The following is a 12,647-nucleotide window of genomic DNA, read 5'->3' on the forward strand; positions in this document are numbered from 1 at the left end:
ATGAATTTTTAAATAGTTCTCTCTGGCTAGTATAGTAGTCCCATCAACCTATAGTGATGCTCAAAGGGTGTATTTAAGATTCTTTAGGAAAGAATTCCCATCAGCTGGTACTTTAACAAGATTCAGATAATAATTCTTAGCCTGATTTTGAAACACTTGGAGGAAAAAGAACTTTATGGTCCTATAATTACATTTAAAATGTTGCTTAGAGCCACTATACAAAGCAAAGAAGTAGAAATAAAATAAATTTGCTAGATTTTATAACACATGTAAAATATACTTTACATCTATTACAATATCTCAAACCCTAGGATTGCAAATATTTACAAACCCAGAAGTAAATTTAATTCCTGAGAAGAAAATGTAATACCTTGGGCAATAATAAAAAATTCTAGCTTGTGGATATTCTGGGCAGTTTGCTAAATGAGGGAGCAACCTACATGGAAAGCCAAATTCAAGTTTTGAAATTTTTTCGGGGGATGAGTTCATTATAGATGCAGTAAAGGTTGTAGTTGTAAACAGTTTTATGACCCTTTCTATTAACTGTTTAGCCATACCTGTTTCTGTTTAATTTTTATCACAAGTCAGTTCTTAATAGAACTTCATATTAATTTATATGCTCATGAATTTTCTCTCTCCTGATACTTTGAAATACTGTCTGATGTTGAAATAGAAGTCCTGTCTAATATGTTCTCATGACATTTTCTAAGCTAATCAATAGTAGGAATTTACTACATTTTGAAGACATTTTTGAATATATGTATTTAATTTAAAATCAATGTATGTGTATCATAATAGAAAGTGTTTCTCCGTATGTATAATGATGTGTAAATAAGTTCAGGATCCTATAATGATTGTTGCCATGTTGAAGGTAGCTGCGTTATGGATTTCTTTTTTTTTTTAAAGAACTTCTAGAAAGATTTGAGGAGAGAGCTAGGAGTGAAATTAACATAGTACCAGACAGCATGAGGATAATTCTAGACTTGGAGGTAGAATTTAACCAAAATAGTCTATTTCTATATTACTATAACTACGATATAAAGAAATCATTGTTAGGAGCATAACACACTCCACACACTATCAATGTCATAAAAATGCAGCGAGCTTTTGCCACTAGCAGTCAGCAGCTAGGTGACATTATCTGACAGGAGAGGTCTCTTTTAAGTTGTATCATCAAGAATTTAATCAAAATAGAAAATGTAGTGATTTATGCCAGCTTTGTATTATTTATGATAATTTGCAATTTGCTTTATATGATAATCATTGCATTGGTTAGTGGCATAAATTCATTTGAGGCTCTTTTGTTTATAGTTTAGTTTTTTTCTTTAATTTATGAATGGAAAAATTAAAGGTATAAGAATTAAATAGGAAATAAAACTGAAATTATTCAGTGTGATCTAATGGCTTATGTAAAAAAGTCAAAATTACAAATTTTCAGGATAAAAATAATTTAGTAAGGTTGCAGGTTATAAAATCATTATACAAAAATAGTTGTATGTCTGTATAGCAACATTTGAGTAATGTAAATATATCAGTTCTCCCCTTTATAGTAACATCATCAAACATGCAATACTAAAAAAAAGATAGGGCCCTCCCTGGTGGCTCAGCAGGTTAAAGTGCAGCACTACCAAGCTAGCAGCAGCCACTTCAGGGCAAGTTCAACCCTTGGCCAGGGAGCTGACCCACATGGCTCAGCAGACCTCTCCTGACCCTCCCCCTGCTCCTGACCCTCCCACTGCTCCCCTCAGCAGTGTACTTCCTCAGTTTGCCTGTTCTGCTCCCCGCTCTGAATCCTTTCACTGATCCTGCTCCTTGGACTGTACCCAGTTCTGTATGCATAAATAAATATATCTTTTAAAAAAAAAATAATAATAATATATAAAGTTAAGAAATATATCATGTGCATAGTTTCAATCACTGCACACAGTAAAGATGTCAGTTCTCTCCAAAATGATGTTCAAGTTTAACATAGTTGGTATGGAGTAAGGTTAACCTTAATCAAATATGCCTTAGTAGTAGAGAAATAAATACTGAACTGGATCTTAAAGCAAGTAGACATTCGTCTCTTGGTAATTTTGACTATTTCAAATTCTTAACCAGTTTGTAAATGTTGACTATACTAAAGCTATCTGTATAACTTTGACCTATCACCACCTATCTGGAATTTTATGTTTTCTCTGTGAAATGAAACCATTGGACTAAGTTTTATTTAGGGTCTTTTCCATACCTTTACTAATTTATATTTGATACATTTCTGTCTGCACCTAAATTTAGTCCACACCAACTACATCTTGGGAATATAAGCTCTTGAGCACAGTCTGTCTCTATGAGAGTTCTTAGTTCTGACAATCTCCTTTTGATGCTAGTGAATTGTATTTACTAGATAAGCACATTTTAGGTAAAGAGAATTGGATGATACTTTGAGTATTTGTCAGTGTTTTATCAATTAATTGTTAATAGTGGGTCACCTGAGGCAATTTCATCAAGTTATTGGAGAGCTAAGGAGAACACTCTATTTCCTTCAACTTTAGAATAGCCAACTGTCATCATATTCCAATTTTAGAGAAAATTATTTCTGAACTCTAAAGTGAGCATATAATTCAACATAAGGTGTATTTATCTGTTTGAAGATGAGTAAAATCTGCACCCTGCTTGCAAAAAAGTTTATAATAGTGATCTCTTCTCTGGCTGGATTTTAGAATCGTCAGAATCATGGATGTCCAGTGCCTGTGATTTTGCAAAGGTTTAAGAAATGCCAAGTGGTCCGGACCTATCAGGAAAGGAGATACATGTTGGGGTGGGGAGGAGGTCAGGGCTACACACAGAAAAGAAGTCTGGAGCCAGAAGATGGAGGGGTTTTTTTGTTTTGTTTTTGTTTTTTTAAAGATTTATTTATTTGTGCATACAGAACTGGGGTACAGGCCAGAGGTACAGCCACAGTGAGAGAGGATTCACCAGAAACAGAGTGGGAAGCAGAACAGACAGATCACTGAAGAGAGCAGCGGGTGGGTCAGGAGAGGTCTGCTGCCATATGGATCACCTCCAGGGCAGGCAGGAATCAAACTCATGCTGAAGTTTACTTGGCTTTAGCTTCTTAGTGCTGTGCTTCAACCCGCTGCACCACCAGGGAGAGCCCAAGATGGAGGGCTTTTAACCAAATTAATAAATTTCTATTTAATTTGATAGATTCAGGGAGGGTGTTAGGTATTTTGAACAGAGAAATATATACCACAGTGATACTTTAGAATTTTTCATCTGACAGAACATAAGGTCGAGGAAGAGAGATTAAAGGCAAAGAAATTAGGTAGGAAGGAATTTCTGGATTCTAATGATAGGTCATAAAATCTTGAGTGATGGAGGGGGGAATGGAAAGGAAGAAATTGGAGAAATCTTACTGAGGTAAAATTGCCAGGATTTGGTAACTGATTGCATCAAGGAGCAACAAACAATGAAGTAGAAAAATCAAAGATGATTGAGAGGCTTTCAACTAGGGTAGTTATGAGAATATTGGTTCATCCATAAAAGTGAAGAACTTGGTGGGAAAGCCTGCCTTGACAGTAAACTCAGCAGGTATCTCTGGACTACTGCGGAAGTGGAAAGCTATGACGACATACTCCCCATGTCAGTGGTGCCACCAAATGTAACTGTTTTTTTCAGGGTGGAGAAACCTGATATCAGCATATATGACAAGAGTAGAAATGTTAAGAAAATTTGGCTTCTGACTCCAGTCCATTTTTTTGTTCACTAGTTAGGCTCTCTTTCAACTCTTACGTATTTACTACTGCTGTGTCATTCATTTATGTGAACTATCAGTAAGTGGATTTTACACTCTGAAGTGTTTAGAACAGTGAGCCCTAGAGAAAGCATCAGAGATGGGGAGAGTCAGTAAATGCAATCAGGAAGGATTAAACCCATCATTCTAACACCCCATCATCCATTCCCCATACAGCAGCCTGTGTACTCTGAAATGCAAGTCAGATTCTCTCTGCTTAAAACTTGCAAACAAATTTACCACTGCCCTTGGAATAAAAAAATCCAAACTTTTCACTCTGACCAGTGAGACCTCACATGGCTTAGGAGCTGCCTCTGTCTCTGAAACACTTTCTACCACTTTTCCCTTTACCCACCATGTTCATCACTCCAACTTTTCAATTCAACTGTGACAAGCTTTTTCCCTCCTGAGAGCCTCTGCATTGACTCTTCTAGAACACCATCTGCAGCACTCGGCCCACAGACCTTCAGCTGACTTCTTGCCACTCTGTCTCTGGTCAGAAGTCTTCCATCTGATCTAAATGGATAGCTACCTTTCCTCTTTCGACTGCCCCCTCCTCATTTTCTTCACATTCACTTATTGTGGTTTTTCTATTTTACTTCAAACTATAAAATTATCATGATTGTTGGTTTGTTTATTGCCTGCCATTCCCCACTAGCAGAAATGCTACCAGAACAGATCCTTTATGTGTCATGCTCACCACCACATCCATAGCCCCAAGACATAGTGCCTGGCATACAACTACATGTATAAGTATATAAATTAATTAATCACAGGACCTCTGAAACAACCATCTGCTCACAGAATATATCCCTTAGAGAAACACACAATTTTTTAATTGAAAAAGGACCACAAAGATTTAGGTATTTTAACTAGTAAATGACTTTGTTTTGCTTTGTTTTTAGTTCATTATCTCTTACCTTTCCCTTCTTATCTCTCAATCTAATACCACTTAATCAGCCCTGCTCTCCCTCCCCCTCTCTCTTCCTCTTTCCTTCCTTTTTCACTTCCCTCCCTTCCTCTCTCTCCTTTCTCTCTTCCCTTTCCCTCCCTCTTCCCCCTCCCTCCCTTTCTCTGTGCATGCACGCTTGCACACACACAGTTATTAGACAAAATGGCAATCCAGTTTGGATTAGCCATTGATACTTGGATAGGGACAAACAGAGAAACTACAAGAAAAGGAAGCCTGAGATGTCATCTTTAAAGTTGCACCAGCCCCCATAGATAGCATTATTTTAGAATGGGACCCACTGAAGCTTTTTGCTGACTATGCTGAGAATAATAGAATCAGAAACCTGTCCTTATAGAGAAATAACTATGTTTTTGTTTTTGTTTTTTTTTTTCATTCACTCATTTGGTGCTTTGTGTTCTCACCAGTGTGGTAGTTACTTTTGAAAATGACAATGGGAACCTGGAAAAAGGGAGCTTTTGCCCATACCTGGGCTTAAATTTTTAAGGAAAACAACATATCTAAGGAGAGTAGGCCTTGTGGCATTATTATGAGTAGTGTATGAGACAAGAATTAAAACTAATGAAAACACTTCTATACCACCTTCCTGCGTTTCATAGACAAGTGAAACAGTTAAAAATGGATCCCTTTTTTGTATTATTTGATTAGGAGAAGGTTGATTAGCAAGGTCTGTCACATTCAATGTCAGAGACCCACAGCTTCTACAAGCACTCTACACTGCCTCAAGAGTAAGTTAACTTCCCAGCATTGACTCCCTAGGTGTTAAGCTGACCCCATACCTATCCTCATGTCTCCCTTTCAATAGATAAAAGATTGGAGAAGAAGCTGGAAAAAAGGACAGGCTGCCCCAGATGCTACAGATGACCCCAAAATTTCTGCCACTGATTTTATGTCTGTCTTTCAACCTGTGTCTCTCATCTCCAGTCCAGCTTGAAGTCTTACCTTCTCTACCTTTTCCACACACAGCCTCAGCTTTTTGCACCATGTAGCAGTGTTAGCAACAGAAAGAGCACTATAGCTTACACTGGTAGTTTCACAAGGCAATGCAGCAAGTTCTCTGAGTGCATTTGGCATTTCCCTGCCTCAGTGTCAGTGAGCACACCTGCCCCACTCTATTTATTGCCCCCTGTGTGGCTGAGTTTCACATTCCGTCTTCCGACGTGGAAAACCTCTGTTAGGAGCCTGACTCTAAATATTGGTTAAGTTGGAATTTTATTTTTTTTAATGATGTTCTCCTTAGAAACTCAAGAATTCATTTAAAAATGAATTCTAGTAGGTATATTTTATTTCTTTTTAGAAGGCACATCATTTCTCAGTGCTCTGGTGTTTCTCTAATTCTTTATAACTTTCTAAAAATAACTGCTGGTAAGCTCATAAATTCATTAGTTAATCCCTGTGGGACTCAATAATGCATATTATAGACCTCCTGATTTTTATATATTAGATTTTCTCAAGAATTCCCTTACCTGTTATTATCAACATAGCTATATTGACAGGGTCTTCATTATTTCCTAATTGCCCATATTTCTTTTTCTTGTTAAAGATCAATTTTTAAAATCAAGCCTTGTCATTTTGAAAGTATCATAGACATTTATGCTGTTAATATTAATGTATTTCATATCTTTCTAGGGCTTTTTTTTTCTTCTTTCTCCCTGTATCATAGGAACCTTATAAAATGTATTCATTTCGTTTTGCTTTAAAAAATGAATTATTTTGCTGGAATGATAGCTTTTTTTTCCATCCCTGAAACAAAGTTTTTTTTAAAATTATCTTTCATATTCAGAGGTGACTTTATGAACAGTTATATTCCCTATTCTACACCAGACCCTAACATGTAAATTATGCATAGATTATTGAAATTATTCCATGACCTTTTGGTCCAGGACCACGTCAAGTAAAGTGACTGGTAATAATTAGAATAGTGAATGACTGACCAAGAAATTCTTCAAATTATACCTTTGGTGAGAATTTACACAGGCTACCCATCATATTATACCAGTGAACCTCATCTCTGCTAAATCTTATATGGGTGGGATGGGGGTGTAATATCATTTGAAGAGTGCTTGTTTACTTTCTCCATAGAAGTCTTCAGTGTATTAAAAGACTCACTGAAGAAGTAAATAACCTACTTCTTTGTAAAATACTCTATTTACAGAAATTAATGAATGAAATAGAATGAGGCACAGCTTCAGAGTAGTCTATCTGCCAAAGTAAACATCAGGATTTGGGCTGCTAACTCAGCACACTCTGGTAGTTGCCCCATTTACTCCCCTCCTTCCAAAAAAAAAATTTAAGCACTAAGATCAAGTGAAGAAGATGCGAATAAGGCACACTTGAAAGAAATAACTCAGACTACTGTCACCATAGGAAGAAGTGAGGGCGATATACCAGACAGAAAATGTAGCACTGTTTTCATTTCTCTTACTCTCTTCTTTTTAGAATTTCATTCTCAGCAATATTTCCAGCCATTTTTTGTTTAATTTCTAAATGCTTTTACATAAATGTAGCCTCCCTCTTTCTCCATTCCATTCCAAGTCACTTTTTTTCTTAAAGATACAGTCTTTTGGGAAAATAAATGATGCATTTTATCAGTCTGATCTTCTCATGGTTTATCATCTCATCCTTCATACTTAAAGTGCTCATGCTTTTGACCATTTGTACTATCTTTACTGCTTTGAAATTTATGTCTCATTTTTTAAAAACAAGTGATAGGTAAAAGATAAATTTTGTGTGGTGTATTTTAATTAGAAGATCCCCTACCCCTGCCTTTTGTTTATTTCACTAGGAATAATTTCATTGATGAAAGACAAGGGAAAATAGAAAAAGTATTTTCTACTCTCTAAGGATAAAAGATACTTTAGCTTAAGGTTCATGTAATAAGGAAAGTTTATCTCTAGTGTGATGAAAAAATTATTATTCTTTTTTATTTAAACTGATTATTTTCTAATATTTCTACTTTAAGAAATACTATACAAGATTGTTAACCCCTGAAATAGATTCATGAGCTAACATAATCTACCTTACCTATAAAATTGCTAAGGAACAAATTATTTATGCATACAACCTAGGTAAATCTCCAGAGAATTAAACTGAATTAAAAAAAAAATACAGAAAGATTACATGCTATATGATACCATGTATAGAACCTTCCTGAAATGACAAAATTATAGAAATGGAGAACAGATTCATTTTCACAAGGGTTAAGGAAGGATTGGAGATAAAAGGGAAGTGAGTATAGCTATAAAAGGGGAACATGACTGAGTGATTTTTTTTTTTAATAATGGAAATGTATCCTAATTGTTGCATTGTCAATATCCTGGTTGTCATAGTGTACAGTTGTTTCACAAGATGTTAAGTTAGGGAAAATTATAAATGGACATGGGGTCTCTGTTCATTTTTAAAACTGTGTATGAACCTACAATTATCTCAAAAACATAAGTACACGAACCAATGAATCTAAAAATTCTACTGTCCAAGTTAGAAGGAATAAAAGGAAAGCACATCATAAAAAATACTAAGAATATCAGTATTCAAGGTACTCAGGAATATCTCAGTGGAAAGGTATAATAAAGGTAGACACTTAACTTGGTCCTGTGTATAAAATCATCATGAACTCAACAGCTAGCTACACAAGCAAGCTAATGAATGTGTACTTTTCATGACTCAAGTACCATGGACAGAGATACCATCAGTGATGAGATTTTATTCTATGGTAAACTACTCTAAGTCATATTCTGAACTAAATGAAATACAAAACCCCTTCAATGTACATGACAGATGCATCCCTGGGAAATTCAGTGTATATTAAAAGCATGCAAAATGTACTTTGAGATTATTTGTTAAACAGATTAAATTCTAACTGCATGCAATTTTGAACAGTTTTCAGCTACTTAAGTGATAGAACATTTGAAAACCTTGTAGGCTAACAATATATTTTCATCATGCTAGACTACCCTACAAATTTCAGGATGTGTAGCATCCATGGCCTTCTCCACTAAATGCCAGTGGCTCCTTTCAAGCATCTTGAACATCAACAAACCTTTACAAATTTCCCTAGAGGCCATTCCAACCCCATTAAGAACCACTGATTGAGACTGCAGAGGTAACTGTTGTAATGAAGCATTGAGGCCCTTTATATTTTATTGTGATAGTAAGTTGATTTTATAGATTGTGAAACTGAATTTGCCCCCAAAATGAATTATCCATAAGAATATGTCTGCCAACCCAAAAGAATACAAAATTCAGTTCTTGGGAGCATGGAAGGTTATGTGAAAACCCTTTATTCCCTACATTGTAAGAACCTCTCTAGAAAGAAAATAAAGGCTTTAAAAAATCACAGTTCCTTCAAAAAAAGGCACTTTTACTAAATAAGGGTAAATTTATGGTAGAGGAAAAGTCAGACCCCAACTATTAAACCATGTTTATCCCCTTTAATTGTGTAGTTAGTGCTAAGTGGTCAAGCCTCCATGTTACCTACACATTGCAGCTTGTTAATAAATGATCAGTTTTTGATTGGTCTAAACATTCTTCTTTTGTATCCTTTGGTGAGTAGGTAATGTTATTCCCTAGTGTCTCTGTCCTGAGGAATAATTTCCTCAAAGTGATGTGTGTTTTAAGTACTAGAAAAACAGCCTCGATTTTTTTTCATACTCCAAGCATTGTTTTAATATTCATATTAATTTGTAAATATTTTTTTTTAAAGATTTATTTATTTGTACATACAGAACTGGGGTACAGGTCAGAGGCTCAGGGGCGGTGAGAGGCTTCACCAGAGACAGAGTTGGGAGCAGAACAGGCAGATCGAGGAAGCACACTGCTGAGGGGAGCAGCGGACGGGTCAGGAGAGGTCTGCCACGCCATGTGGTCACCTCCGGGGCAGGCGGGAATTGAACTCATGCGGAAGTGGCTTTAGCTTCTCAGTGCAGTGCTTTAACCCGCTGCGCCACCAGGGAGGGCCATAATTTGTAAATATTTTTAAAGATTTTATTTATTTATACATACAAGAACTAGGGTATAGGCCAAAGGTGTGCCAGGTGAGTGAGAGGATTCACAGAGACAGTGAAAAGCAGACCAGGCAGATTACTCAATATACATTGAAAAGGGATCAGCAGGCCAGACGAGAGGTCTGCTGCGCCATGTGGGTCAGCTCCTTGGCCAGGGACCAAACTCATGCTGCAGTTGCTGCCCATAGCTTCATAGTGTTGAGACTTTAACCCCTTGTACCAGTAGGGAGACCCTAATTTGTAGATATTTTCATTAACCTTTGGTCCTATGTTTTCAAAAACTATCTCCAAATTTGATTTTGAAATATGTATATGTACCTCTAGATGGTTATATAATTACCTAGCCTTCAAATTATATTTTAAGGTTATTAAAAATCTACTTTTAAAAATTTAGAAACCATTAAAAAAAATAATGTTCATATTACCACTCTTTAGGGAGAACTCACCCTTCCCCAATCTATTCTCTGGAATTCTGCTTCCAGCCCACCTTGCATATTACTTTTACTCCTAGTAATTTCTCTTCCTTTGATTGAGCACACATTCTAATTATTAATACTTGAAAATCGCAAGGGTAAATGTTGAGAGCCAGTGCAGGTACTCAGATAACTGAGGGACTTGGGTCTTTTCAGCCCAGGATTAATCAAGCAGAGAGTCATCATAAGCTAAAACTAAAAAGCCTTTGTAGTGATTTTATCACCAGGGAAATTTGTTCATCCTTCAGAAAAATTGTCACCAGGAAAGAAAAAATAAAGGAGTTAAAATTGCTTCAGACCATTGACTCTTAGGTCCCTCTAGATTCATAGATTGAATTGGTTTTCAAGGGGTGGGAGGAATTATGAGAAGAGTTCCCTGAGAAAGCTTACAAATTGATCATAGCCTTGGTAACACTAGTAAGTGTAAGTGTGATCACTATGGAGGAAATGCCAAATGAGCCTGGAAGCATGGGAAATGAGAAGGAAAAGAGACAATTAACACCTTTTTTTTTTTTTTGGCTTATTGTGTTTGAGAATGGGTGTTGCCATGTAGTATGATCTAAGACTAGTCTTTCAAAAAGGAAAAATATAATTGATTTTTAAATACCTTACCATTATAAGTATAATTAGTAGTCATTATTGAAATAAAGCTAGAATTGCAAACACTATAGAAATAGGCACTATAGAAATATATCCAGAAACCCAGATACACCCACTTCTATATACACCCACAAAATATTATTTGAAGTAGGGATATCTCAGCATATCTAGAAATGCTTGCTTGAATATGGAGAATATAAATACCTCCAAATTCCAAAGACTTAAAAGGTTATATGAATAAATCTGAAAAGATGAATAATAATAAATAGCTAGATGTTACATGTATTTTAAAGAAGTTAGAATTTGACACCTCTTGATGCAAGCAGAGATATACAGATATTTTTCCCCTGGGAATTCCAATAAGACTTGCCCAAATCCAGTCAGGCACTTTAGGATTTGCCAGGATAAAGCTACACTCATCTATTTTCCACTAAGTGGCATTGAATTTTGCCAGAAATGAATGAGCAAATAGAAAAATGACCTCATTTTTCAGACTGAATTCAGTAGTGTTGAAAGATAATTCTCAAGGATGTGACTTAGGTGCTGGATCTTAGCTCCAAATGCAGGTTCACGAGGCAATCTGCAGAGGAGAGGATAGAGAGCACCCTTGTGAAGGCCCCTACAGAGGGATTCTCTCCCAGGGCCAATTCCCATAGCTAAGTCACAGGCACAGACTGTAGCCTTCTGCTCTCTGGCCGACTGCAGCCATAGCATCCTTATTGTTGTAACTCCCAGATTGTGATACTGTCACAAAACTGTTGCTAGGCAACAAATGTGGTTACTAGGTCTCAGCGAATAGCTAAAGGGGAAAGCAAAGTGTTGCACCATTGTAGAGTAACCATAGCAATGACCTACTATTACAGACTAAAGAATTATCATTAACAATGTTAAAGTATCAGACAGAGGCCCTGAATCAGAGACTTCCAGGCACTATCTGCATAATTGAGTGATCTAGGAAGAGATTTCAGCTGTTTCAAAGCTAGTCTCTCATTATTTTTATGAGTGAGTCTTCTTAATTATTTTTATTTTTAATTAAAAATTTAAGTTATAAAGCTACTAGCCAAATGATACAACTATCTCAGCAATCAAAAACGCAGCCATTCCTTCATCAGTTCTTATTTCTACGTCAGTGTTATTTACTGCTTGTGTTAAACTGAAAGTAGCTCTGATTTTTTAAATATTGTACTTCAGCATAAAATTGAAGCCGCAGAAAGAAGCCTTAGTAAAATAAAATAATCGCAAATTTACAACTAGACATGCATTCCCTAAATTGAATTCCTCCAGACCCAACCAGATGCTCTTTTAGTAGTCACGGCTTTGAAACATTTTGAAGTCTTTCTAAAACTGTCTCTGAAATCTGTAAAATATATAGTTTGCTGGGACACTTCAAGCATCGTCAGTTTCGAAGCTGGTCCTTCGTTAAGCATCCCGTATACTTCGGTCGCAGTGACCTCGCTGAGGCCATCATGTCTAACAGCAGCGCTTCTGGGAGAGGGGAGAAAAATCCCATTCGTTTTTTCCCTTGGGGTACGAAGAAACGTGGGTGCTCTGGGTGGGGATGCAAGCCCGATTCCGCGCGCCGGGGACTCGGGTCCTCGCGCGCGCACGCGTCGGCGCGCGCGTGCGGAGTGTGCACAAGTGGGTGGTTTCGAGGCGGGAGAGGGAGGGGCCCTTCCCGCCGAGCGCCTCGATTGGCCTGGAGAGGCTGAGGCCCGGGGAGCCGCCCGGTTGTGCCTCGGGCGACCCCGGGGAAGGTCTGGGCCGCGGTCTCGCGTCAGATGGCGGGGGTGCGGGGTCCCGGCCTCGGGCGACGCCTGCGGAGGGCGGAC

The 12,647-nt window shown here is 37.2% G+C and overlaps 1 protein-coding gene across 1 annotated transcript in view; it reads left to right on the plus strand.

Annotated features, from left to right (window-relative positions):
- Nucleotides 1-12,647, plus strand: part of FAM172A (family with sequence similarity 172, member A) — a 364,503-nt gene that overhangs the window by 348,426 nt on the left and 3,430 nt on the right. The gene's annotated exons all lie outside the window — the stretch shown is intronic.

The sequence above is a fragment of the Condylura cristata genome, unplaced genomic scaffold, assembly GCF_000260355.1.
Source record: "Condylura cristata isolate star-nosed mole 26May11 unplaced genomic scaffold, ConCri1.0 scaffold00007, whole genome shotgun sequence".
Lineage (NCBI taxonomy): Eukaryota > Metazoa > Chordata > Mammalia > Eulipotyphla > Talpidae > Condylura > Condylura cristata.